The sequence below is a fragment of the Diuraphis noxia genome, unplaced genomic scaffold (genome assembly GCF_037042655.1).
Source record: "Diuraphis noxia isolate RWA-SAM2 unplaced genomic scaffold, SU_Dnox_SAM2 contig0001, whole genome shotgun sequence".
Lineage (NCBI taxonomy): Eukaryota > Metazoa > Arthropoda > Insecta > Hemiptera > Aphididae > Diuraphis > Diuraphis noxia.
This window is the reverse complement of record NW_028301711.1, coordinates 34,684,007-34,709,813: the sequence shown is the minus strand read 5'-3', so window position 1 is coordinate 34,709,813 and position 25,807 is coordinate 34,684,007. Positions and strand designations below refer to the sequence as shown.

At 28.0% G+C, this 25,807-nt stretch overlaps 1 protein-coding gene across 2 annotated transcripts in view; it reads right to left on the bottom strand.

Moving 5' to 3' along the window:
- Nucleotides 1-24,636, bottom strand: part of Hr38 (Hormone receptor-like in 38) — a 90,990-nt gene extending 66,354 nt beyond the window's left edge. The window contains exon 1 of one of the 2 annotated variants that reach the window (XM_015517994.2): nucleotides 24,121-24,636. The gene's annotated coding sequence lies outside the window, so the exon portion shown is untranslated. The remainder of the gene's footprint in view (nucleotides 1-24,120) is intronic. The other variant, XM_015517996.2, reaches the window with a different exon arrangement.
- Nucleotides 24,637-25,807: the final 1,171 nt, after the last annotated feature.

The window sequence follows — 25,807 nt, the reverse complement described above, 5'->3', positions numbered from 1 at the left end:
TGCATTTTCTTCCCAATAAAACGAGTTTTCTTATTCTCCTTAATCGTTTAAATTCCTCAGAAGATTTTTAATACAACATCGTCCTTTAATTATTGAATTGTATTGGTTTTGATATTATCTGGCACAACGGAATTTTGCTTAAATTTGAATTACTTAATCTTTCGAAATATTTTCTAATATCTATTCAAAACCATAAAATCCTTCAAATCAAATCAGACTTTTCATACTGTACTGATTGCTCCATATCTCAGTTCCAGGACCCTATAGTTCGAATTTAATTTCCTATTAATAAATCTTTCAAACAATAATTCGTTAATTCTCAATTAATCCAAAATCTTCAAATTTTTTTAAACGAAATCACCACCTGGCTTAAAAAAAATGGTAACTAAACGTAAAATTAATTACTACACAAAACTTAAAACTGAAAACTTCCTTAGGAGTTCAAAATAAAAATAAATTATAAAAAAAATCGTTCAATAATTCCCGACTGCATGAGACCTATTCCTCACATACGACACAGTAAATCGTAAATCCTTGACAAATGTAGATGATTAAAATATGAGAATTTATACGTAATAACAAAATTTAACATGAATACATAATAATATAGGTAATACATTACATATAAAATATAATTGATTTATTTAAATATATTGATTCTTTTTGTAATCATATTAATAGATTTTTAGCATGAACTATTTTTCATTATATAATTCGTTATTCTGTAAAACTTTTCTGTTATTCGTTATAATTTATTTTTCTAATTAAATGCATGTTATCACTCTTAGTTTTAAATTGCCATTAGGCATTAGTCTGTTTGAAGAATAAATAAGTATTAAGTAACTAAATAAATAATATATTTTACTGCATTATACAAAACGTTATAAAATGTTAACATAAAATAAAATATCAAATACGAAATAGCGGAAATGTGCCGAAATATTTAAAATGAAATTAACTAAAAAAAAAAAAAAACCTTAAATTTCTCTAGAATTTTGCGACTGTAGGTACTGTTGTGTTACTTGGGAATAGTATATGCGTAGTAGTTTTATGTAGCTTTCTGCTCTACAACTCGAGATATAGTGTAAAGTTATATCGTTTCTATCAAGATAAACCTGATAAAGTAATATAATAATGTATAATACATATTCTAGTGATTCGTGTTATGTGTAGAATATCGCCCCCGTCATAGATTTCTAAGAAAAATACCATCTAATAAAACATAATGCATAATATTATTATATACATATTAAAAAATTATACTCAAATCTGACCAAATATTTCGAAATCCATTTACGCAATAGGCGTGCGCAGTTTTTTTTTTGGTAGGGTGAGTCAAACTAATTATTACTAAGATACTTAAAGATGTTTTATCAATTCAGTTTTTCAATTTTTCAATGTATGCAATTAATCATTATCATTGAAAATTGTAATTAGTAATTTTATTATTAAAGATTTTTGACAAAAATTTATCAGGTCGTAATATGTATAACAAGTATATAGTACCTATGGCTGGCAGGGTGGGCCATGGGCCACCTGGTCCACTCCATACACATGCCTATAGTATATACACACGGAACTATACAGGGTGCTTTTTTATCATGAACCACTCATTATTTCAAAAAATATCAATGTTTTTGAAAATATTTTTTTACAAAGTTTCATGTTGTTAAAAAAACGTTTTTATTAAAAAATTATATTTTTAAATATTTTTTAAGTTTTTACTTTTTTGAATGACAACATAGAGTTTTAATTTCATATTCCAAGGCAGAATATTTTTCTAAGTATTTTGATATATAAAAATCAAATTTGGGGCTTGTAGTTTATGAGTTATAAGTATTTAAAGTTTAGATTGGCGGAGTGGAGTGGTACGGGGTTACCCCGCAAAATGTTTGTCCACTACTCCGCTTGTCTAAACTTCTCTAAACTCATAAACTATTCGTCCAAAATTCGTTTTTTACGTATCAAAATACTTAGGAAAATATTCTGCTTTGGAATATGAAATTGAAACTCTAGGTTGTCATTCAAAAAAGTAAAAAATTTAAACAATTATAAGGATAAAAAATATTAAGAAACATAATTTTTTAGTAAAAACGTTGTTTTTTAACAACATGAAACTTTGTAAAAAATATTTTCAAAAACATTGATACTTTTTGAAATAATGAGTGGTTCATGATAAAAAAAAATCACCCTGTAGATGTATACAAATATAAAAGACAACAATCAATAACATTTTGTCATTTTATAATGTGGTGATATTTCACAGTCTTTGACTAACCACCGTGGTTTCAAAGCAATGTTTATATAAATTCATATTACGTCATCGAGTCACCTAATTGGAAATCGTTTTGAACTGCAATTGATTATATGGTGGTACCTATTAAATGGTGATAGTCGGTAGATAATTATATATGCCTTTATATATACACCATCCTGCATATTGTGTACAACAGTTTTAAATTTGAGAATAAACAATTATTTAGGTGATTATGGAAAGAAATTGCAAATTAAATTTGTATAGTTATGCAGTTGGAATGGAAAGTTGTAAGATCAGAGCATCTATATTAATTGGTAAGTGTACCTACATGTACCTATAGGTATACCTACAGATCTTGTCACATAAAACACACACGCACGTCTAGTGGAATTTCGTATATATGACACATATGTGCATAATAATAATTTAAGGGTGTTATGTATATATTAATATAACATAAGTATGATATGTATTTGTATTATATATATATATAATATATACTCGTATATATAATTGTATAAACCAACTTGAAATTCAAGAAGAATTTGTAACATCCTTGCGGTGAAAGTATCGTATTTTAATGAAGTAGGTATTATACACTATAAAATTAGAGTAAACAATAATTGTGAGTGGAAGAGGAAGGATGAGCATGGGTGTTTCAACTAACGGGTTTTGGAAAAACAATATGTTTCGAGAAAAAAAAATGTTGAAATTTACGAACGATAATTTTACACGGTGCATGATCTTGAAAAATACTATGAAAGTACAAATCGAGGTAACTGACGGAAAATAAATAAATAAATAAATAAAATATAATATAAATTATAAATAATTATAGTATACGTACCAACGTAACATGATTATGCGGCAGATAATAACGATAAATAAAATATTACGGTGACATGTAATAATATGTAAAATACGAGAATCAATATCATCTTTGAAAATGTAAGACTAATTTTTCTTAATTTGTTTTTTATTGTATAAATTCGTGTTTACGATTTTGTAAATATAGTTGCACTAAATACGATCATATAAATATCGTAAAATGTTATAGCTAGGTGACTATATGAAAATATTGAAAATAATATAGTTCTACATAGTTTCATGAATTGAAAAAGTGAGAATGTATATCTCGCTCTGCTCTAAAGTAATTTACAAGTGGATTACTTTAATGGATGGTATTAAATTTGAATTCAACGATATAATATCACTGTATACGAAAAACGATTCGGAGCGGAGACGGTTTGTCTGTCTAGGATATTTTATTAAAAAATGTCGGTACCTATAAAATTAATTCCAAATAAATCTAACCATATTCATTATGTACCCAACAACCCAACTCACTCATTCATATTAGGTATATATACAATTTAAAGTACTCACGAATAATATTTTTAAATTACAATAGTATATCTTAAATTATTATTTTTGGTTATTTAATAGGTAATTTCATTCGAATTCGAACTTAAAACAACTATAAAAAAAAACTGTGTTAGTATATAGTTTTTAAATTTTTTTTGCGCAAAATTAACTACTTACAAGGAAGTTTGTTTTTAATTTTCAATCCATAGCCATAAAACTTAAACGTTTAATAAATTGTTAACATCCAAATAATTTGTAAATTTTCAATTAAATAAATTTTGTCTAAATTTGATCTTGAAATAGTTAGGAAAAAAAAACGTATATTTTCAATATTTTTCAACTGCTATTAAATCAAACTATGGGAAATCTTGTATTAAATTTTCAAGATTTTTGACTCAATGGATAAAATGTTATTCAAGTTTATAGAATAAAAAACTAAAATAACGGAAAATTTCAAATGTCTATAAATAACTTAAAAATGATTGAAATATTTTGAATTTTATCAACCATAATATAGGAATTGTTAAAACAGACATTTGGTATACATTTCAAGTTTATACAGTAATTCATTTTTCAAAAACAACAAAATAAAATATCAGTACAAGAGAAATTGAGTGAATATTCAATGTTGTAATTCAAATGCTCATAAAAATTTTATTTGACTTTCAGTAGACATTTTTTATTTGATAAAAGTAGACAAACTCATGAAGAATATTGTATTGAATTTTAAAATCTTAGATTAAAAAAAAAAATGTTTATGAATTTCTAACACGATATAAATTGCGAATTTTCATGATTTTTACCTATTTTGTCAAAATTCAAACCTTCAATGTTTATTAAAAAAAATTGTGACTTTGTATTTTAATTTTTTTTAACCACTATTGTGTGACTTTATATAAGAAGCCTTGTATTACATTTTGAAGCTTTTTTACCTGACCAATAAAATTTTATTGTAATTTATAAAAAAATAAAATATAAAAATTGAAGATTTAAAATGCCTATAAATAACTTAAAAAGATTTGAAATATTTTGAAAATTGTATCAAGTATAGAAAATTTTAGTCTTATCATTCAGGGAAAATTTCATGTGTCTATGGTAATTATTATTTAATTTTTTTTCTGTTTTTCCTGATGCTTTTGAAAACTACTGGGAATTTCAAAATTTTACCTCCCCAGTGCACCAACTTGATTCACTTTTCAACCAGAAAAGCTACTGAAGTTGAAAATCAAACATTATTTTGACAACTTATCGTATACACAGACACAAAAAAATAACACACACACAACATTGTAAAATCAATACATTTATCGCTTCGCTCAGAATCTAAAATGTGGCCAACGTACTTATAAATTTGAAATAAACCAACAATTAATTATTACTGATCTATAGTACCTGTGTTATACAGAAGTTATATTTTGGAACTAAAATTAAAATTAGAACATTTTTGTACATCTGACAATACATATTAGGTGTTTTCACGAGGGTCACATTTGAGATAGTAAAACCATCTTCTATTAGATGTTATAATAATCTTGTAGAAATGTGGTACAGTGGATATAGTAAAGTACTCTAAATAATTTAAATTACAGAGCTATCTTACTATTATCTGTTCTTTATCTGTTCTGATGGTAACGTTTTTGAAAATTCAAAATATAAACAGCAGAAAAAACTAACTAACAACATCGATGTATGATGGGTAGCCGAGGTATTGTTACGGGGAACTTCGGTATTCAGCGTCTTAATAAGTGATAGTTCACAGTTGCTAATAAAAACGAAGATATTATGTTTTACATGATGAAAAAAACAGGATATACAAAGGAATACAATTAAAAATTGTTGTTTTGTATTAAAAAAAAAAAAATGAGGTGTTCAACAAGTAACTCATATAGAAACAACTGCACATTCTTGGTACTATAATATATCTACTCAAAAAATTGCTATTTGTCAGTAAATTTCTAAAAATAGACAATATATGTCTAATAAATTTATACTACATAATCACCAGTCGCTGTCATGCATTATTAAGTTTTGTCAGTGTTATGCATTATGAAAAATATTTATATATTAACCATTAGGTTGTAAATAGATGTATATCATAGATTGCTTCCAGAATTTTCTCTGTGGATATGTAATAATTTAATATTTATACGTCATTAAGAAAATTCATTTTTTTTTGGAATTATTTATTTTCATCTTCAGTCGAATGATCATATTATAAGCTTATTATTTGGTAGGGGATATCAACGGATGTTACTGTATAGGACTTTTGGAAATAAATACTTATTATTTTATTAGGTTTATTATATTAATTTATAATAATGTATTATATTTATTTTGTATCAATTTCTTTCTACTAACGATAGTAAATTCACCCGTTGATGAAAATCGGAAAATTAGAGGCACCGGCATCTAATTTTCTTGTACCAATATGGTACCCACAGGCCATAGACCATAATGCATGATATATTTTCATAAATATATTTGAAAGCTATTTTTTTAGTAAATAAATTCATTGTTTACTTAATAATAGTTTTAAATGTTGATAAGTATAAACACTATAAAAAATGTTTATTGTGCTCTCGTACATCTCAGCGTGATTAAAATACAGTAAATATCATTGATTTTTTCTAAATTATAAACATAATACGAAAAGTTTGAAACAGTAAAATATTATGTTGTAAAATGTTACTGTGGTTATAATACATTGTCCCACTCCTTTTCAACCACCCAAACGTGGGAACATTTTTGTGAACACACTTGTGGAAATTAATTATTTAATTATATTTTTTCGACCAATAGTAAAGAACATAATAATAGCGTATAATAATAATAATAATAATAATATTATAATATTAGGAAAATTTCTAAAAGTTCCAGAATTTCCGTGAGCCTGTGGTGTTATAAACTGTGATGAATTTGTGACTCTGTGTTGTAGGTATAATTAATCCGAAATAGATCACAAGCAACTGATCTAAACAAAACGAAATTACTAATTAATAACAATAATAAAAATATGTAAATTGTAGATATTATGTGAGATTTCTAATGAACAAATGTACAAACGTTCAAAATGTAAAGTATGTGTTTAATAAAGCATTTATAAACTTGATTGCATGTGTGACAATTGACAATAACATATTTTAAGCATTTTAATTAGTAATACTATAAAAAGTGTATTGAATTAAATAGTTTGATCATAGTGTACATTAAATATTGTAATCATTACATGGTAAAAAGGGGTAGAAATCTTAAATTGAGATATGGATGTACGTGATTCAAAAAATAAAAATAATTATGGTCTTTTTACTAATAAGACAAATTAATTCAATAATTATCATATACTAATTATTATCAATGCACTTATTTGCACCTTGCTATACATGCATTTAGGACACAACATGACGTGTAAATTTGATCAGTAATTAGTCCAAGGGAATTGTGTATTTAGTTTATAATTCATTCATCTTATAATATTATAAATTAAATTATATAAGAAGAAAATATAAATCAAATCGTCATCAAAAAGTTTCCATACAAGTATAGGTATCTATAAAGTAATAATTTCAATAATGTACAATAATGCTAACGATAGGTAGTCCAGTAGTGTATTTAGAATTATATAGGTAAGCATCATTGTATCATTCTGCAAGTTTATCTACAACTTTTAGATGCTTAAAAATACCACCATGGCATGATATTTTGAAAATCATACTGAAAGCATTGAAGTTCCTTCTAAAATGTTGCTTTAAGTTTGATTATATATGCATAATAATGTATGTACGTACATATCGACCATATCGTACATAGGTAATAATAAATACTTATGACTCACATAAGGGTGTCCTTAGGGTGGTGGTGTTGTGTGGCATGATGAAGTTAGTTAATATTAACTGTTTTAACTGCACTTGTGAAAACAAATAAAAAATAGTAGGTGATGTGTTATTATAGATTTTTTAATTTGATCCACCCCAAGTTTATATTTTTCGGGTTTCTTTGATCATTAAATTCATTTGTTTTAATAATTTTTCTAAAGGGATATGATGCTAAAAACTATATTGCACTCTCGGTAGAGCTGAAGCCTGGAATGGTCAACGTTGACGCTGAAAAGTAATCTTTTCACTATTCATTCTCGTAGAAGTCGTATTAAAACATCGGTATGATATGTTGGTTATTATTTATTCACTTCGCTTAGGTACACTTATTTCATAATGTGATTTTAAAAAGATGCATTGCGTCAAAAAATTAAGATATGCAAAACACCTACTTTCAGGCTACTTATATTATAAATAGTTGAAAAAAGTTATTGAAAAAACCCGCGTTAAGATTAAGTACGGGGTCTAGTGTCTTGTTGTCGAATTTATTTAGATGAAAAATTAATTTCTATGACAGTATAGAATATATTGGAAATGCGTTCAATGTTAGTAATGCGTCGGCGCCTTCAATTGATTGGTCTGTAATCTGTATACAACAAACGCGCACAGTTTAAATTTTATAAAACTCATAACGAAAAATACCATTTATTATTGTTTACTTACAAGCTATATACCGTGTATAAATTCATATATATAAATATGCATAGCTGCTATCGGTATAAACATTAAAGTTTAAAGTACCTAGCTGGTTGAAATAAAGAAAGGAAAACTTTTGCTATTTATTGTATATTATAACATGTCTTTTATAATAAAATATTCAAACGCGTTTAGTGTCAATATAGGTAGATTTTAGGTACAACAACTTGTATGTTATATATTTTATCAGTTACTTATTATTATTTAACAATATACCTATTATGATTAAATAACATTATGTATTTAGACGCAACCGAGCGAAGAAAATGAAAATAAATTATTTTAATAAATTTCAGCTGTAAAAAATGTAGAAGAACGTAAAATTTAGAGTAAACAACAAACGTATATTATATTTTTCTATTAGCATAGTAGAATATATTATTCATATCTACTTATGCCGAGTTACATAAAAAACTGATTAATCTTACGGTTCACTGAAACGTCTAGAATGTTATGTACCAACCATCGGTCACTAAACCATGTTTAAGGGACACTATTATTTTATCTATTGGACTATTTTAGCTATTAAGCTTTAATATTTAATTAAATATTTAGTATAATTGTTCATGTTCGTGGAACCCAGCATGATTGATTTTTATTTATCTAGAGCCGTTCATTAGGTCGGTAAATTTTCTGGTGAATAAAAAATAAATAATAAAAAATATTTTGAAGTAATATTATTATGAGAATTCAATTTTTGAAAATACGTCTAATCATTTACATTTGTTTATGTTTTCCGTTTCATAATTCCAACAAATTAAAAAGTTGCTTCGTGTTAAGGAGATCTCTCCTCAGTCGCCGGTCTAGATTGTATACATAGATCAAAAATATCGATTGCTCTGAATTTTGTGTACTTACCTATTGTTCTTTGTAAAAACGATTTATATTATTTTTGTGTAGAATATAAGCTTAAAAGCCGATTAGTTTAAGAATTTTGATTTTTTTTTTAGGGATACCCAGACCAATCTTAACCAACTGATGGTGACTATAAACAGGTATAATATAAAAGTATAACTTTGATGAAAGGCCGAGGTGGGATATATCTTTATGGGTATATGTACAAGAAATAGAAAAAAAAGGAGAAACCCGTTTACCGACACACTGCAGTTAATCATAATAATGTTATAATATAGTAGTTGATTTTATATTTTATAAATCAAAAACCACATAATATCTCAAAGGGTAAAATAAATAGACTACTTACTGTATATAATGTAATTTTTTTTTTGTAAAGAGAACCCACGGCAACATAGGCCATTGGGTGTGGGGTGGTACGGTAGGGGTTATTTTTGTATATTTGTTTATAGGCTTTTAAGTGGGTAGGGTTGTAACACGTGTTTTGTATGCGTGGCAAGGATATGTTGCTAAAAATCCCGGGTGGTCACCCATCCGGGAGCTAGCAACTGCGGCCGGTACGTACGCTCAGTGCGTTTCTGCAGATTGAGCGTACGACCGCGCCTCACCAAGCCACCCAATGTAATTTTTATTAATATTACACTTTACAGACTTATAGTATTATTATTTATGCGTATGTATGAGTATAATACATCTATGTAGTACGCATTCCGTACGACTTACTCGTGACAGATAAATTATCACCGTTATGACAATCACTACTATTCATTTGGACGAGAAGTACATTATTTTATCCGATTGGTCAAATGGTGTTTATCAGTTTTAATCGTTTGTGGGCACCTACTTATAAAATTCACAAATTACGCGAGAAAATCGATTAAAAAGTATACTTATTATGAACTGTTTATACAGTTTTAAATAATGAGAACAATAAAAAAACAATCACTCGAGTCTCTTTCCGACAGCTAATAAAGCTATATATTACAATTAACTTTACCAATACGATAATGTTTGAAAGTTTCACTAAATATAAAATTATCAAACATTTCATAAAATGTTAAAAACTGTATAACAAAAATCTTTTTGCATGTAAATGTTAATGACATGTTACAACGATTGTTACATGTATGTAACGATTTCATGAACTTAATTTTCTTAGCTTTAGGAAATGTAAAATATAAATTGGTAATATTAATATGTACAAATTGATGACACATTTAGATTACTAATCGAGTGGAATCAGTGGAAAATGGAAAAATACTAAATAATATTATGATAGGTAGATATCCAGCATTTATAACATATAAATTCTTTAAATTTACCACCTAGGTTAGTAGAGTGACTATATGAAACTTTAAATTTATTAAAAATAATAATTACTTAAATATTTTTTTGGAAAATGCATTTTATGTGGATATGGGACATTCTTCTTATTGTAGATTAGTTGTAACGGTTTTGGAAATTACTCGTTTGTGTTAATTAGACTTTAAAATCAATAGGAATAATACAGATTTAATTGAATAAATCATATATTGTGTACCTAAACGGTACCTATCGAGTGAGTAATTAGCCTATAGATATAACGTAAAATTTTATAATTAATCGAAAAAAGCCAATTTAATTTTTAACTAACTAATTAATATTCAGAAATTAAATATTATATTAAGTAAAGATTCAAATTCAATACTTACTTATATTATCGATATATTTTTAAAAACAAGTGAATACATTTAAATGGTTACTATAATATTATGTTTAATGAAATAAGTACTTGGCTTTTCATACGTACCTACCTATAGCTAAGAAAAAAAAAAATCTAATGTTTAATATTGTTCATATGGAATGTTTCCAATTTTAAACACTGTATCTTTATAGATTGGCATATTGTAGTTGATATGATACATAATATATCGTCGAAGTTTAACTCGTTGATTCGTCGTTTTGTCAAAGTAATAATATTTATCGATCCAGTGTTAGCGTGCACAAAACTAAATCATCATATATATATATATTTAAACATAGGTACCTACTACGTGCAACATCTGTAATAATATAATACAGTCATATTTTAATATTAATTTATATACCTACCCGCGGACACGTTTCAAACATACACCCATATCATAATAATAAGTATTACGGCGGTTCAAATATCGTGTAGTCAGTTTTCCGCTTTTTTCATCACACGGATAAGTGCACAATACAATTTATACGAACGAGATACGCGGATTTTACCGGAAAAATTATTCTGAGGTAAACTGTACAATATGTATAAATATGTGGATTACATATGATCGCATTTACATACCACGAGTGGAAAAATTATTTTTTAAATCGTATAAATCTCGCGACACAGGCTTATTGGTTTGCAATCGCCAATCAGTTAATACTGACATAAGTATATTATGATACTGAAGCTTTTTCCCGTGCCAATAGAGCACCCGTATCATCAATTTTAAAATCTTTGAATTATTTTGCTCAAAAATTTAATCATAAGTTGAGTTTAGATTTTAAGTCAAAAGCCTTTTTATTTTTAATTATAAAATGCCTTTTAGTTTATTTTTGCCTTCTCTGTCTTTAATTTCAAATTGATCTGGTAGTGTTATATACGGCATACATAATATTATCGCTACAAATGTCAATAAGAGCTTTTGACTTATACTTATGACTCATAAATTACAGATCGCAACTCGTTACTTTAAATAATATAACTACACAGGTTTCGTGGTGATCGACTGGACGACGTCGCGGGCGCACAGCCTACGGTAACAGTGCAAATGCATTTATCTGCATCGTGATGCAGTAGGGCGCGGTGCATCAGACCGAAATAGATCGGTACTGAATTAACGTCGATTCTCGATCGCACGCAATCATTCTTTTATTTTCGTCTCCATCCGCCAATCCTCCCCTCTTTATGTCGCTTTTTTACCGGTGGATTTTTTCCCCTGTTTTTTTTCTTTTCTTTTCTTTCTTTTGCCTTTTTTTTTCTACTATAGAGCTCATGACGACCATTAGCACACGAGGTGTTAGTCGTCGCATATGCACCGTCGCCATCGACGTATGCCAAATGACGACGCAACGATTTATTTATTTATTTATTTTTATTTATATTCTTTTCTTTCTCTCCTCTTCTCCACTGTTGTCTGCTTTCCGTCAAAAGTCAATGAACGCAAAAACGTTGCCCATGGTAATTCGAATGTAGCCCGCGTATACAATAAGTATAGCTAAGATGGTATAGTACCTATAGTGTTGCCCACACTACGCCGTTTGCTCAAGTCACATATTTATGTACCACGTGATCGTTTTTGAGTGATATTCCCTTCCCTCAAATTTCCCTTTAATTTTTGTTTACTTACTAATTCTATACACATGCAATATGAAATAAAAAAAAATGTTTACTAGCAGGCATGATTTAAGATAATATTATAGGTACTGATTGGTGGTGGGCTTTTGGCAAGATGATACATTATATATATATATATATAATGTATATAGCTATTAGCAAACCACTATGTACCTATTTCTTTCCAAACGGCAATAGCATAATTATTAAAGCTAACCTATTTTACCTACATAAAGTTATAGACAATATAGTACAATATATTTTATGTATATATAATACATAAAGCATTAAAAATTAGTTCTAAATATTGACATATGGGTCTAGTAGTTATTTTCAAGTTATCTTATGTTGTCACTTAGTAAACCAATTCGCAGGTCGAATTCATCCACACTACGATAGGTAACTGGTGGCAGTACAATACTCGTAATATTTTAAATCATAGCAGCAGGTTGCGTATCGAGATTTCATATTATAACTTATATTAATAAATACCTATACAAATTAGTTAACTGTTATTTTTTTAGTTATATCTATAGTTCTTTTGATAGACACTACTATTTACATGAAATGAGTCTGATCCCGATTTTCCAAATTGTTCTCAATTAATCTATACAATTTAGAAATTATATTTTATACTTAAGTTGTCATCTTAATTATAATACTTTTCCATTAATCTACTGCCCTACACCGTTTTAGGGGGGAAGGGTTGATGTGATGTATAATATCGAAAAATAAATTACTTCACAGGAATAATTATCGAACCTAAATAGAAGGATTGTCGGTTTTTATTTTTTCTATTAGCAAAATGAAAATATTTTTGACTATAAAAAATAAGTAATTTGAAAATTCTAAGAATTTTTCAAGTAAGAAGTATTCTTATTTCTAACAAAAAAAAAGGAATGTTTTTGAGAAAAAGAGCAACATTTTATCTACATGAAATATAGGTTTTAACGCATTACATTTTTTTTTAAATTATTGTGAAAAGTAAAATTGTAAAATCATTTAGTAATGATCAGGGGCGCTTTTAGTAAGCCGCACACTCAGCTATTCTGTTGCCTAATATATTTTTTAATGTTTTAATCAACCAGGTATATGTTTTCTTATTATTGATTCTATATACTGTGTTTACTGGTAACTCAACATTCAAGCTGTAGGCAGCTTGTTTGATAAATTTGTAATATATATATATATATAACAATCCTCTATCAGTTTCTCGCCTAAGACACTTACAACGTACTTAACTCGTTAAATATGATATGTTACAATTCTAAACACTTTATCTAAAAAGAGGAATAAATTGTTTTTTTATAATAATCTCACATATTAACTTTATTTACGTAATTAGTACCATCTCAGATTTTTGTGAAATTAAAAACAAATATTTTAAGTTTTGGTAAAAACAAAAAAAAAGGTACAATGAATAATTGTAATTTACGTAACAGACACGTGGCTTAATTGAAACGGTAATAATTTTCGTAAAAACCGTACATCTCAAATTTATGGACTTGACGAAATAAAAATATAAAGGCGATAAATGCAATAAATAACATGTTAATATTCTCAATTCCATATTTTGTGTAGACAGGAGTGATATTGGATAATATATAGAAAATGATACTATATTAATATTAAGTCAAATTTAAAAGTATCTATCTAAAGATAGATAGATAGATATTATCTAAAGATATCGAAATCAAATTTATCTAAAATTGTTTTTCCGTATACATTTTTCCTGATATTAAGAATTTTTAAAGCCAGTAAATTAAGAATTTTACTAGGACATTTTTACATTAACTTAACTACCTACCCTATCTCAAGTAACTCACGATTTCTCATGGTGTAGAAATCCCAGACTGGCCAGACTATTTAAATATACTACACTAGATAAATAACTTGTGTCATAAATGAATTACAATCAACCATTATTAGGTATGGTGTAATATGAGAACATAAATACAAAAAGAATGTAAGCAGTAAGCGAATAGGTGGACATTGTGGGGAGTGGGCTTCCGTTCACGTAGCATCTGATTGCAAATTCCAATTTCTCTTTCCCACCCAAAATGTATTTGTTTGAACGTCCACGAACAATTAAATCACGCAAATTAGTAAACGAATAATTTAAATGATTTGAAATGAATAATGCTAATGCTGGGGCATCCCCTCTCCTTTGCAATATAAAAATAATAATCTCGTATTTTTTAGTAGAACACTATCAACATAAGGATCATAACATTTATATAATGCTAAGACATAATATCGTTTCAATTTTATTACAATTGAAAATAAATATATACTTATAGTTATATATAGATATATCGAACAATGGACAAAGTTTTTCGTCGATATAATTAATTACGTTGTGTTAAACTGTATAAATAATCTTTTAAATTTGTTTTATTGGCACCTCAATTTAATACTATTTCATTTACGCATTTAAATTTAATTTAAATTATTTTGATATTTTTCAAATTTAATTGTAGGTCTGTAGGTTAGTAAAAAAATGTTTTAAAAATACACCAAAAGTATTCAAACATTCAACTAATGTATATTGGTATAATACCTGTAATAAATAATATTTTACTGCCTATTGCATTAAATTTTTTTTTAAATATCAATGATTTAATGAATATTTATCTTTTTTTTTTAAATAAATGAGTATTCATTGTTGTTGTATTTTATTATAGGCCACATTTACACCTATGGTAGTGATCATCATATGTATTATTGACTTGTGATTAATGTCTGATGATCATAAGTTTTGACTATAGTTTCAATTTTTTACTTTAAATACTTAAAATACAACAAAAAACTGTTAAAATTATTACTCACCATAGCTTATACTTAAATCAACAAAGAAATAACAAGCTATAATGAAAATTTATTTTTTTTGCAATACTGTTTTTTTAAATAAAATGTTTATTTTATAAATTTCTATTACGGAACTATAAATCTATTACATACACCGTATACAATACTAATTACTAAGTACTTACGATATGTATAGTGGCATGCAAGTTAAAAATATCTCTGTATGTTACAACATAAATATAAATATAAATATAAATTTTACTGTGGGCTGAAAACTTAAAAAATGAAGTTGATATTTAATTATAATGATCAATGACTGAATTATGTGTATCAAATTCTTGCTCATAGTTTAAAGATAATTTAAACATATTCGACATAATATAATTATATTACATTCAAAATTTAATATAGTCTTACTTATACCTCTATATAGATATAACATACAAATTAATTACCTAACCTACTCATTATACGTTTATTACATTTACTATAAATATTGCGTAAGTTTGATTTAGACGTTATTTCAGCTCTTAATAGATTCTTTAGTAACTTTATATAAACTCACTTATAAATTGTAGGTATCTAATACAGGTTGAAAGTTCTCAATGATATTACCTTTATTTACTTCAAAAATGGCTCAAATGTTTAAAAACGATAAAACTGCATAATTTTTTGAATAATTAAACCTGCAATGTATTGTATATGACTCAAGCTAAAAATTAAACTTATTAATTGGACAACTTTTTAACAATTTAGCTTTATACCTATATCCGATCGCGACCACGATGGCAAATCTGCAGTCAGTATATTCTGCGTTTTATTATTGGCATAGTAAATTTACTTTGGAGAATTTATATTACCTAATGCATAATATATATACAATATAGTTTATACAAGTAAAATAAATTTGGAACTTCAATGCGTTTTAAAAAGTAAAATCGCGTGACTCAAAACCGTCGAAACATTCGTGAAATCATTTAATCAAGACCGGAGTGCAAGTGGAATAAATAATAATAAAATCATTGACGTATATTGCAGTTGTGATATGAACATCAGATATAGTGTGTGATATATATATATGTGTATTATAAATATACAGTGGCGGTTTGAAGGGAGTATATTTGAATCATCATGCGATTCACACAAATATTAATGGGTGGGTGGGTGGGTCTTATGGTTGGAAAAGGTAGACTGGACCATTTTTGCAGGTTGGTAATTTAAATATTGAATAATAAATAATAAATAGTATATAGCCGTAATGTGTACTCAGCAGATAATGTATCTACAGTAATAAGTAATAACTAATAACTATATTTTAGGGTGGGTGGTGTAAAAATATTAAAGGTGATTCGAGGGAAAAAAAGTTCAAGCCGCCACTGTATATACTCGTATACATTTTGTATCTATAAAGGAAAAAGCTTTTATATACGGTCAACGATAACATTTTTTTAACTTGAAATCCAAAGAGTTTTGGCAAAAAACAGATTTTCGTTTTCGTGTGCTCCCGAATATAATAATATGGCGATGTTTATGCATCATAATTCACAATTAATTTATTATAAAATGGCAATGATATTACGGGAATATTATAAGTATTTATACTATATAATATAAACTCAGCTGTTACAATTACACACATCATTGTTAGATAAAGGTAAGTTAGATAGTCAATGACGATGTAGGTACAAGCTAAATAAAAAATAAAAATATAACACATCAATCGTTTAAAATTACATTACATATGTGCAAGTGATCTACGATAAAGCTACACTGTCACCACGAACTGCACTCTACCAGAATTTAAAAATAAGTATACGGTGTTGCACTTTATCCATGTTGTCTTAATCCAAATCATCAACCGTTAAAAAAATGCATACATTCACACACGCTCTCACACACACATATATATACAATGCTAACCTCACGACTCAGACTAGCGTCAACGGTTTAATAATATGTGGTGGGATGCATAATATACTTGAATATTTTGGCCCAGAAACGAAATTTTTAGTGATCCCCCCCTTATTATAGGCTTGCGACGATCAGGCTAAACGAATTGGAGCTAGAATTTTTCTAGGTATATTGAAACTAAATATGTTTATGCAATTTTAAAGTCATATAATATATTGTATAGGTATTAGTATAGAAAAATATGAGTGGCGTTATTCGCATCCACTTCCGCAAACGTCAGAGATGACCTTTATTCCCTTCTTCACTAAAATAATATGTATTTTTTCACAAAATGAGATAATGACGGCTGCATTTTACTTTTTTGTCAACCGAAACAGTTTTCATCACAAAAACAAAAATATAGCAAACTGAAAATTTTTAACATCAAATAATTTAGCTGGGGCGTTTAAAAATACATTTTTTTTTAATGGATTATCTTTCTCTTAACAATAATATTTTGATTCTGTCTGATCACGATATTATAGTAGGTACTAAAAAATATTTCCGTAATGTGTATATAGATATCGACAAATGTACCGTACACATATGCGTGTAAGTGTGTGACGTGTGCAAACAAGTTGCAACAATTTTATTAGTCTATAATATTTTTATCGTTGTGAAGTTGACTTTGATATATATTTCAAAAACACAATCGCTTGTACCAACCCTAAGTGTTGAGTTCAGATAAATAGTTTTTATCAAAATAAAGATAATTATAATAGAACTAAAATCTATTTATATAAAGATAAAGATAAACTCAACTAAAATTATCTGTTTATTATAGATAAAAGATAAACAAAATTTATATCTTGATAAATTTCAAATAGATGAATTTTAAACAGTATTTAAAAATTAAAATTGTATTTGATGAAAGATATGTAGGTACCTACCTATCAAAGCTTATCATGTAAACAGCATTTTGTATTTATTTTAGGTATTTTAAATTTATTTCAATGTTTTTATAATTTAAAAATTGTTTTTATTTTTAGAATAAAAAAGAGGTACATTTTGAAAATCCAATGTATTTATTTCTGTATTGAATTAATGCTTTTAACTTAAAAATTAAACTTCAATATATTTTATTTAAACCAAGTGATATGTAAATTAATAAAATACAGGAAAGTGTATCACAATATATATATATATATATAACCTACATGTTATATACAAAATGTTTCACGCACGTGATGCATACTTGCATTCATAGGCTGTATGTAATCGAAGAATTTTTTAACGCAATAATCATTTATTTAGCTATTTATAAATTCTATGAAGTTCGGACTTTCCACTTTTTGACCTGACATTATTTAATTTATTTTAATTACCCACATATCTGTCAGCATATTTTAGAATTTCGGCTTGCGAATCCGGATATAGAGTACAGACTATTGACTAAAATGACTAAAGAGTAATAAAAAATAAGTAATAGGTAGGTAACAAATAACAATTAACTGATAATAATATTATACTATAATATAAATTTATATTGTCTAATCGTCGTCGTTGATACATGGCGACTAAACGAACGAAAATCACCAGAAACCTGAGTACCTACAATAATATTAAAATTAGTTAAAATAATTTCTACAACGTAAAAAACATATCTAGATGACTAGAGTTATCGTGTAAAATAGATAAATAGATAACATTTAGATTTTTATCTACCTATTTAAGATGATTAACACATTTATCTAGATAAGTCTCAACACTGAATAACCTATATATGGAAAAAGATGTGTCGTATTCGTTTCTGTAGACGATGTATAGGCCCACGTACTTATACGTTATATTATGGATTTAATACATGAAAGCTATAGAGGTCAAGCTTTAGACAATTTTTGACGTCGCATGAACAAAAATCCCTCCAGCCTTTTACTCATCCCCTTAAAATTCATAAAACTCAGTTGGAAAATAAAACATAGACGTCAGTACCATCAGTTTAGCTGTCAGTTAAACAAATAGTATAGGATTTAAGCTGGGACGGAAGACGTATTAAAAATGATTTAATTCTATATGCAGTGTAGTATACTTCAACACCTACCTAATAGGTTACATCTGAATAAAATGTGTAGGTCATAAAAATAAATAATAAATTTATTGTAAATTTATACTTCGTTCAATACTTTAACGAAACATATTAGATCCGGTTGATATACATATAGGTAATAGCTGATTTATCAATGAATTGAGATATGTGTTTTTACAATACTACGATATTAATAATCATTTAAACCATGGAAACATTACAAAAATATGATGATAAATAGATGAAAACATAAATTGTGTAAATAGTGCTATAATATAATATACAATACGCACATTGGCAATATAATATTAATAGTATAACTCACATTTATTTTATTTTCGAAATAATTCTCCTTTTAATCCGAACCGTACAGTAAAACGTTTAGTTACCGTTGAGAATTAATGTCGTTATTTTGAAACTCATCGGTACTCAATAATTAATATTTCTATAGCTAAGTCATTAAAAAATATAAATATTATATTATACAGATTTCTTATGATACGTCGTTGGTATAGAAATATAGGTATTTAATGCAAAATAGAGTATTTTTTTCTCATACAGTATACAGTGTACATATCAATATTATATTTTATACCTATGTACAAATTATTATTATTGTTATTGACTTTTTTTTCTCGAATTTACATATAATACATGTTTCAGTTAAGTCCGCTGATGTGTAAAAACACCCTTTTTTTATTGTAGATATCATTTTTTTTTTCATTTTATATTCATACGCATATATTATGTAGAATAAACGAAAATAAATAAATCACGAACTCGTTTTGGCTAGTAAGTATATAGATCGAACACTATACATAAGTCTATACAACATATATAAATATGTATGTATTTATATAAATATTGGGACATACGTTATACACTTTTGCGGAAAAAAATTCAATGAAACTTGTATTATGTTATATATTATTTCTTTTGAAGCAACGAAACATATTACGATTTTATTATATTTTAGTTTCGTTCATTGTTATAAAAAATATATCTTTTGTATCGACACCTACTTTGTTGATATGTATTATTATTGTTATTCGTAAACAGGTATTGATGTGTCGTTAGTCTAGCGCATATTATCATCACGTAGAATGTATATTGACTATTTATTTTATACGACTAAACGATATTCAAATTTTCATCGATATCTGCATTTGGCGTCAAAATAAAAGTATATGAGTATATTATACTAGAATTTATCTCACCAAATTCCCCAAAAAGTCCAAACATTACAGGTAGAATTGATATTTACATATTATTACAAATGACATTAAAAATACGTATAATACCTGAGCAATTTTCAACAATAACATAACTTTATAATGATTTTATTATACCTACCTAGGTATATTGTAATGTCAACATAAAGACTCATACTCGTTTATTTGCGTAATTTAATGTTTTATGTATGTTTTGAGAAGAGACAACGCAACAGACGTGTAGATGCCTACATCTTTTAAAACCTATTGTTCATATTCGAAATAGTGAACAAATGTTTATTTTCCTACTGAATTCGCTATACATAGGTGTACACGAATGCACTTGTATTTCTTTTAAATTAGTGCAATGAGTAGGACGCAGCAACGGATAAATTAGTATAGAAATGTGTGTCTAAATTCTTAAATATATCTGTGGTTAGAGTATTATTACGATCACAAGATTATACGAGAAATTAGGCATAAATAATTTTTTGTGCGATTTCACGTGGGCAAACTGGAATCTCATTTTAATCCCCGTGGTTTTATATAGTCAAATTTATGGCAATTGGCAGTTAATCATGTTGAAAACAAAACATAAACTTCTTTTATAACTTTATTGGGGTCTTGCAATAGAATTTTACAAAGTATAATACTGTAAATCATAATGTTTTTAATGTTTATAGACGTAGATGTGAAGTACAGTACAAAATAAATCTGAAATTTAATATTGTAGTTATATTTTTTTAATTTTTTTAATTTAATTTACCCTCGGCAACATAGGTCATTGGGTATAGGAAGGGTACTGCAGGGTTTTAAGTTGGGTAGGTTTTTGATACACGTGTGTGTATTTTTGACAGAATTTGTAGTGGGCACCCGTAGGTTTCTTGGCCATGCCCTGTAGTTATATGGTTATGAATTGTATTCTAATATATACAATATTATATTGTTGTTCCGTTTATGATGTACCTATTATCTAATATCTATGATAAACGTGGATAAAAAATATTAATTTTTTTAAGATTAATTAGGCACCTATCAGTATTTACTATTTATTATAAAATGAAGTTATAAATAGCGATTTAATACAATATCACGGACTAGATTGATTTAAAATTAAAAATGATATAGGTATCAGAATATTTTTATTCGTTTTTTGTGTTATAGGGTGATTGATTTATCAAACAACACTAATTATTTCAAAAAGTATTGACTTTTTTCAAAATATTTTTTTACATGGTTTCAAGTTGTTAAAAAACCAACGTTTTTATTAAAAAATTATATTTTTAAATATTTTTTAAGATTTTTACTTTTTTGAATGGCAACATAGAGTTTTAATTTCATATTCCAAAGCAGAATATTTTTCTAAGTATTTTGATATATAAAAATCGAATTTGGGGCTAGTAGTTTATGAGTTATAAGTATTTAAAGTTTAGATTGGCAGACTGGAGTGGTCGGGGTTATCCCGCAAAATGTTTGTCCACTACTCCGCTTGTCAAAACTTTAAATACTTATATAACACCTAAACTACTAGCCCCAAATTCGATTTTTATATATCAAAATACTTAGAAAAATATTCTGCTTTGGAATATGAAATTAAAACTCTATGTTGCCATTCAAAAAAGTAAAAAACTTAAAAAAATGATAAGGATAAAAAATATAATTTTTTAATAAAAACGTTGGTTTTTTAACAAATTGAAACCATGTAAAAAAATACTTTGAAAAAAGTTAATACTTTTTGAAATAATGAGTGTTTTATGATAAATCAATCACCCTATGTCACATCCTATAATGACTAACTATAATGCGTTGTTTCATCCTAATAAAACCATGTTGATCTAAAACTAAGTTCTTTATTGCATAAAATAAAAATACCATTTCTATTATATACCCTGCATACTATATTATTATACCAACTACCATCGTACTTATTATATTGTATATTTTAAAATTATATTTTTTTGCATTTTAGAACCGACTTTTAGAAGTGAATAGTGATGAATTCAAACATGTTGCGTTATTACGTTTTATGCATCGTTAGGAATTGAAAAACATTTATAATAGAACAGTTTACGAACATAAATTACGATGTGCCACACGAATGCCTTCGTTGTTAAAGTTTATTGCACACACACACAAAACAATTTGTTTAAAAACTGACCTTACACAATATAAACGCGGTAAATACGGCAATAACATTGAAAATACCTTTCATATTTTAATCTTTGTTTTAAATAATTTACAGTTTTACTTATTATAATTTTACAAGTTTAAATAATGATGCATAGGGGAATTAAATTCATATTTTTATAGTACATTTTAGGTTACTTTAATTTCAGATAGAAACTTATTTAATATTTTTAAGTAAAAGATTTTTAAATAATATATATTATAATAGTAATAAAGTGTTTAAAAAAAATTATTCAAAACACAATCAACTACACCCAGTAAAAAGTGTATGTCTATGGTTTAAATATTTATTAACATAATATGTACCTAATATAGTAATACCTAAGTAATAAAACTTAATTATTTATGACTTAAACATCACATTTTCTAAAGTAACCCACATTCCTTAATAATTGTATAATTATTATTATTTGTCATTATCTTATATCACAATATTTTATTAAAATAATGCATATTTATGGTGGTCTAACAAAATATATTTATTTTATGTATTTTGAAACATTAAATAATACATTCCGTAGTGATGGCTAAAAACACGGACGTTGGACATCATAATATCATATAACTATTAAGTACCAATACGAATGTAACTTGAAAAAAAAATATAGAACACTTAAGCTAATTAAATAAAATTATTAGGTTATTATATTAGTACAGAATAACTGGGCTAGGTTTGAAGATAAATTAAAAAAAAAAAATCATCATTCAAATAAATTGTTAACGGTTTTAATATATTAAGTATATAAAAAAAAAATAACTTAACTATCAGCTCTTGAATAAGTTAATTGTTTGAATATTTCCCTTTTACTGATTGGTGTACTTTATTCGATCACGAAAATATTTGGTACAGTTCATGATAGATTTCTATAAAATTTTAATTGTTGGAAGATAAAGATTTTGAAATATTCACCATAGTCTAGCTCATCTTAACCGGTTTATATAAAACTAACAAAAAACAGGATTATCTACTTTTGTAACAATTCAAAATAAACATCTGGTCAAAAGAATTTCATTTTGTGTTTTATCAGTTTTTAGCAAAAATTATAAGAACGTTTTCTCTTGTACATCTATTTCCCCTATCTACAATCTACATGGTGCACATAATTATTAATGTAAATCAATTTGAAAAATAAATGTCCAAAAAATTTAAGTCACTGAAATATTTTTATAAATATAAAGATACAAATATTACCCGAAACATAAAAAATAATAATTTAATTAAATGTAAGTAGTTCAATAGTACGCTATTATTTTTTAATAATAAAAGTATGATTATTATAAATAATTAACAAAATAAATACTAACAATATTTTCACCAAGTACAATTCTTAATAAAAAAAGTTTTAGTTTTGAAAAAAACGTTTAACTTTCCCATATTTACCGGTCTGTACTCGTAGTTAGACTGTATACAACATGCATATGATAGGTATAGTACTATAAAGAAAACTCACAAATCGTGAAACGCATCGATTAAAAAAAAAAAAAATTATACGAAAAAAATTTCAGCCCACAGTGATTTATAAGGAAATAGATAAAAATATGATAAATACCTTCATTATATTGTTCGAGGTAAATGGTTTCGTGCAAAAAAAAAAAAAAATAATAATAATAAATGAAAAAAAAATAAGAAACACTACTAAGCACGCGCTCGCGCACGCACACACACACACTATCTCTCACACACACACTACCAAAAAAAAAATACAAATTGGTACGTACTGCGGTATGCTGTATCTATACGACAATGTTATATATATATATTATTGTAACACGTGTAATATTAATTTATTAATTGTTATTATTGTGCGTACGTCGGAAACGTGTGATGTTCGAAAACCGGACACCGGAAATAAAATTTTAAAAATCCTTCAGCGCCAAAAGCGCGGGAAATCGAAAATGTTTTTCCGGCACAGAAGTCGTCGAACGCGAACTCTGGATTTCCCAGATGAATAGGTACGCGTGTAGTCCGCGAACGACGTATTGCAAAAAACGACGGTAGACACGACGACGACGAAATCCAGGATCGGGGACACGTGACACGGACCAACACACGGCTGACTGAAGTGAAAATTGTTGCGCGCGGTGGCGGCGGCGATGCGATGCGATGCGATACGGATTCGCGCGGTGCGAAAAAATCCGCCCCTCCCTGCTCCCCACCAATCAAGAGTGCATCGAACGCGGCGCGCGGGGTAGGGGACAACGACGACGGTGGCGGCGGTGGTGGCAGTGGCGTCAGTGGCGGCAGGTGTAGGTACACACAATAATATTATTATACTGCGACAAATATAAACAATATATTATATTGTTATGGAATTCAGTAATTGTAATTATTGTCACTGCCGTCACGCGTATATATTGTATATAATATTGTAAGACGTGCCTAACGTAAGCTCACCCCGCTCGGAATTGTTTTGGTTTTTTTTTGGATTGGGTGGGTGGTGGGGGATGGGGGTGTTGCACTTGGCACGCGGCTAGCGCGTAAATTAGTATAATATCTAATGTCGAGACATCGAGTCCGTCGTTACTCACCTCTGCGCGAGTCTCGATGCTGTTGGTGGCGTCGGCGCCGACCGGTAGACGCCGAACGACTATCGTCGTCTCCTGCAGGACGGCGCGCGGTCTGTCGTCTGCGCTTTCGGCGGACGGAGACCCGGTGGCGGCGAGGCGTCGGTGGCGGCGGAGTCGTTCTTCGGCCGTGCCGGTTTACACACTGTGCCGCGGCGACGACGACGACTGAGACGACCGGAGCGCGAGACGTGTTGCCATGTGGAACGTTGACGGGACACTATTATTATTATTACTATTACTATCAAAGCAATAATAATCATAATACCGTACCGCGGATGGAGGTGTACCATACGGGCGCGTGGTGTCCGTCCGTACGCGTCTCGAGACGGCGGCGGAGACGTCACACGTCATAACAAGACGACGAGGAGGCGTGACGTCACTGTTTTTGACTGAGTGGTTGGAGGGGGGGGCGTCGTATATCGATCGGACCTGACTTTACGTCACTGCTGCCCGACGACTTATGGAATGGGCGGCGCAGTTGTATAATAATAATAATAAGTATAATATTATTATAATACTAATAATATTATTATTATTATTATTATTGTTATTATAGCTGTAGTAACGGTCCGACGACACGTCATCGACGACGCCACCGATGCCATCACCGCCATCGCCACCGGCTCACCTTCGACGGGATTTTCCTACGAGGGGTTTAGGGAGGGTTTA